Raw genomic sequence first — 4,455 nt, forward strand, 5'->3', positions numbered from 1 at the left:
CAAATGTATCTTTTGTATAAATATACAACAACAAATCCATTTCAGTTTTAATTATGATCAGCCATAATTCCTGATTCAATTTAAAGTGTATAAATATATAGTGCACACTCATATGATGTGTAAATTTTTATAAAATATTATGTTCCCACATGGAGCAATGCTGAAGAATAAAGATTTTGGAGTCAAACTGCCAAGATCCAATTCCATCTCTGCCACTTATTATGCCATTGCAACCATAGCATATTACTTGACTGACTATAAAATAAGAATAATATGTGTACCTACCATATGGGTCTTTTGAAGAAGACCAAGCACATTAGTAATTATTCAAAATATGTTAATTGCTATTGTGATATATGCATATCACAATGATTATTGTGGACCATTCTTTTTTTTTTCAAAATATCAATTTTTATTGTTGGCTTCTTGATGTGGAAAAATATGAAAGTGTGAATAGTAAAAAGATAAAGGTATAAGTAAAAAGAAACATATAAATCCTGCATTCACAATTGTCAGAGATCCAGTAAACTAATTAAACCATTATGTTTCTGATTACATGGTTTTAGATAATCAAGAACTTGAAATTTTTACCCTATAACCTACCACAATAATATCATCACAGGAAGAAATATAATTTTAGTAAGCCGCAAGCTTGAATTTTTGTAACAATTATCAAATCACATGCATTGGAATAATTGTACATCATAAATATATTAGAATATAAAAAAATGAAAGATTTTACAACCTAAAGTATGGTTAATGCCTTTTTATATTAAATTAAAATGTACAGAATTCTAAGATATTTCTGATCCCCAGGTGGTTCAATGTTTCCTTGAATGAAAGCTATATCCAGTGCATGATTTTTGGACCATGCATATTTAATTCTTAATTGCTCCCAGGCGGTTGCCTATTGTTATCATTTGCAGATGAGGAACGCGTGTGTCGACTTTCTTATTTCTGTTTTTTGTGCATGTTACTTAATATTAGTAAAGAAGTAATTGGGATTCAGAGTACAGTCTTCCTCCACTCAAAGCCCATTCTTGATGTCTATGCAATATTGTTTTACTTAGAGCTTATCTAGATCAGGAAATACAGGGTACAAGTTTCAACTCCCACTAGTATCTAAGAAAAGTAAATGTTTGAATGTTTTTTTTCAGAAGCTTAATGAAAAAGTCAAAATTACCTAATATGAGGTCTGTCTATTGTGTAACACAAGTAATAGTCTGCTTATCTCACACAATCAAATAGCATGTTTAAAAAAATTACATATATTAAATAAAATTCATGGGAAAGTTCAGCCTGGGTTAGAGTTGATAGCAGTGTCCTAGAACTGAGAATCAGCAGTGAAATATTATTTCAGGACCTTGGAGGGCAACTCTTACCTAGTCCCTTTCTAGAACAAAGAGGTTATTTGCAACTCTCCCTGCTTTGGTAATGCTGAGCTCAAGGTTAGGCATTTGTTTTTGTTCTTTATCAACAGTGAAGGCAGGATGATAATGAAGTCTTAGTGGAATGAATTCTCATTTCTTCTAAAACTCTGCTTTTTTTCTTTGTTTTGCAGGGGGCCTTCTGGGGTCTAACACTGTGCTGTGGTTGGCCTTATCCATATGATCTCAGCGTTTATCTATGAAACAGGAAATTGCCTGGCTGCCAGTGGCTGTCTTGAGATAGTCTGTGGAGTGCACTATCTGTACTTCACCATCATTGTATCTTGGTGTCTCTCCTGGCTGTCCTGGGAAGTTCCCTGGTCACTAAACCCATTTCTGTTTTACATGTGAGTAGTGAGTAATGGATGCATATTCTTTTGAAAATAAGGATTCTTTCCCTGCTGATATGTAACTAGAGTGCAAGTACAAGACAATGGATTTCTTACACGACTAGAGCTAGAAAAAACTAAAAAAGATTAAAATCATGACCTTCAAGTGAACAACAATTTGCAACTGGTATGTGCAAAGCACAAGGGAATTAAGAAATATGGAATTAGGGAATGGGATTCTTACTCCAATAACTCCACAATGCATTTTGGAGATAAATTTACACCTTTGTCATGGGATACAAGGAGGAAAATGATTACTGTTGCCTAAGGCACTGAGAAGAGCTTCACAAATGAGCTGCCATTTGGGCTGGAACTGGTTTGGGGCAAGTAAGATTTCATCTACCGCATGAACATTGGCACAGAGACAGTAACAGAGAGAAAATTTAGCAATGATATGTATGTGTATGCCTTTCAGGTTGGCAAAATGTTTCGTATGATTAATATCCAAGGTTGATGAGAATGTACAAAAACGAACACACTCCAAAGTTGTTGATGAGTGTGTTAAAGGTCTCATACCCAATGAGTCAAAAATCCCACTTCTACATGTCTACCATATAAAAGTCCATGTACAAGTAAATTTATATAAATATGTACTACATTAATACATTATATATAATTGTATACAGTATAATGTAAAATGTGTTTATATAAATATTTTATATATTTACATAAACATAAATGTAAATTTAGATATCAATTATGTGTATATATAATTTATTTCCATATTGATTTCTAATAAAATGAGGAAAACAAAAATTTCCATCACTAGAGAAATAATGTAATATTTATAGAAAAAATAAATACTATAAAGCATCATTGAAAAATAATGGAAGAACTGACAGAATAGGGAGGTGTGATGGGAAAGGCATGTATAAGCATGTCAATTGTTATCAGACCTCGCAAATATTAAGTACGTATCAATATATCTAAACATGATGGGTCCAGAAATAAGGCTTAAGAAGACATCTTAAAAGTTATAAATGTAAACACCAGACAAATTGAACATAATAATCATGGAGCTAAAAAGAGGTGGGTAATGAGACAAAGTGATTTGTAAGTGACCGAAATCTTCAGCATTAATGAGATTATAAATTCAGAAAGAACGATTTTAAGCCAATTATTTAGAGTTTGAAGTGAAACATGAGAATTAGTAACAGAAGTAATTAAATATGATCATTGTATTTAGGTGAGTGGGCATGGTAGGAAACTTTTCTTTGTGAACTATCCTGTTCTGTGCCATTTGATTTGTTGCAAAATACAATAAATAAGTGTATCAACATATATTTTCTTTTTTCATTTTATTTTTATTAAAATTTATTGGGGTGACAATGGTTAGTAAATTGCATAGGTTTCAGGTGTATAATTCTATAACACATCATCTATATATCACATTGCGTGTTCAACACCCAGAGTCAGTCCTCCTTCCATCACCATGTATTTGATCCCTTTTACCCTCTTCTACTGTACCTCTTCCCCCCTTACCCTCTGTTAAAACCACTAAACTATTGTCTGTGTCTATGAGTTTTTGTTTGTCTTCTTCCTTTTTAGCTTTCAGTTTTATATCCCACATATCAGTGAGGTCATATGGTTCTCAACTTTTACTATCTGGCTTATTTTGTTTAGCATAATAATCTCAAGATTCATCCATGTTGTCACAAGTGGCACTATTTCATCTTTTCTTATGGCAGAGTAGTATTCCATTGTGTATATATACCACATCTTCTTTATCCAATCATCTATTGAAGGACACTTTGGTTGTTTCCATGTCTTAACCACTATTTTCAACATGTCCCCATCACTAAGGGACTGTGGTCTCTGGGCAGCTGTATTGCTGGGCTCTTCTGAACAGCACAGAGGAACAAATCGATTTAGATGCTGAAGAGAAAAGACTGGAATAAATTTATGATGGGGTTGAAGCAGATACTAGCTGGTTTACATTTGGTTTTCATGTGGGAACTGTGTGTGCCTGTCTTGGTTTAGTGACTTTATATGCCACTAAATTCAGCTTCAGAGATAGCTATTAGATTTTTGGCACTCGGAAACTTGAAAATATGTCCTTCTCAACAATGAAGAAATCTTGTTTAATATGAAACCCATCTTTTCATCAGCCTATCCATCACTTTGACTGCCCATCCTTCCATCTTCCATCCATGGATCCGTGTACCAGCTCTGAGGTGAAAATCAAATTCAACTCTCCTCTTCCTAGTCAACATCAAGTGTTCAACGACCTAGTATTGTCTCTTGTGACTAAGCAGGTAGCTCACTTTTTACTCCAACTTATTTTTTCACTAATCGCCAGTACGCACTCCCTTTTCATCAAGCAGATTTTGTCACTTTTCCTCACATATAACAACCTCAGTAGAACATTTCTACTACCATCTAAGATTTTTTAAAGTGTACTTTCTTTAAAACTTAGTTCTAATATCACTTTTTTTGTGAACATGTACCCTGCAGCTACTCCCAGTGTTCTACTTTCTTCTTCTTTTATATTATTAGTTTCAGGTGTACAAAGCAACATAATAGTTACACATTTAATCCCCTCATAAAGTGATATCCCACCCCCCAAGCTATTACCCCTCTGACATCTTATATAGCAATTACAATACAATTGACTATCTTCCCTATGTTGTACTCCACAT

This window comes from Hipposideros armiger, unplaced genomic scaffold, assembly GCF_001890085.2.
Source record: "Hipposideros armiger isolate ML-2016 unplaced genomic scaffold, ASM189008v1 scaffold_1458, whole genome shotgun sequence".
Lineage (NCBI taxonomy): Eukaryota > Metazoa > Chordata > Mammalia > Chiroptera > Hipposideridae > Hipposideros > Hipposideros armiger.